This window comes from Trichechus manatus, unplaced genomic scaffold, assembly GCF_000243295.1.
Source record: "Trichechus manatus latirostris isolate Lorelei unplaced genomic scaffold, TriManLat1.0 scaffold00230, whole genome shotgun sequence".
Classification (NCBI taxonomy): Eukaryota; Metazoa; Chordata; class Mammalia; order Sirenia; family Trichechidae; genus Trichechus; species Trichechus manatus.
The window spans coordinates 3,266,125-3,266,966 of NW_004444166.1; positions in this window are offsets into that span (position 1 = coordinate 3,266,125).

Below are 842 nucleotides of genomic sequence, written 5' to 3' on the forward strand. Positions count from 1 at the left end.
CACAAACAAAGTAAAAGTCAAAGGATGGAAAACAATATATCAAGCAAACAACAATCAAAAAAGAGTAGGAGTGGCAGTATTAATCTCTGACAAAATAGACTTTAAAGTCCACCACAAAGGAGAAGGAAGGACACTATATAATCATTAAAGGGTCAAAACACCAGGAGGACATAACCATAATAAATACTTACGCACCCAATGACAGAGCTCCAAAATACATAAACTCTAACAGCATTGAAAAGAGAAATAGCTCCACAGTAATGGTAGGAGACTTCAACACACCACTTTCGGTGAAAGACAAAACATCCAGAAACAAGCTGAATAAAGACACGGAAGATCTAAATGCCACAGTCAACCAACTTGATCTCATAGACATATACAGGACACTCCCCCTAACAGCAGTGAAGTATACTTTCTTTTCCAATGCACATGGAATATTCTCCAGAATAGACCATGTATTAGGCCACAAAGCAAGCTTCAGCAGAATCCAAAGCATTGAAATATTACAAAGCATCTTTTCTGATCATAAAGCCATAAAAATAAAAATCAATAACAGAGAAAGCACGGAAAAAAAATCAAATACATGGAAACTGAACAACACCTTGTTGAAAAACTAGTGGGTTATAGTAGAAATTAAGGACAGAATAAAGAAATTCACAGAATCAAATGAGAATGAAAACACATTCTACCAAAACCTTTAGGACACAGCAAAAGCCATGCTCAGAGGTCAGTTTATAGCACTAAATGCACACATCCAGAAAGAAGAAAGGGCCAGAATCAAAACATTAACTCTATGACTCAAACAAATACAGAGCCGTGAAAGAAGCCCTCGGGCACCAGAA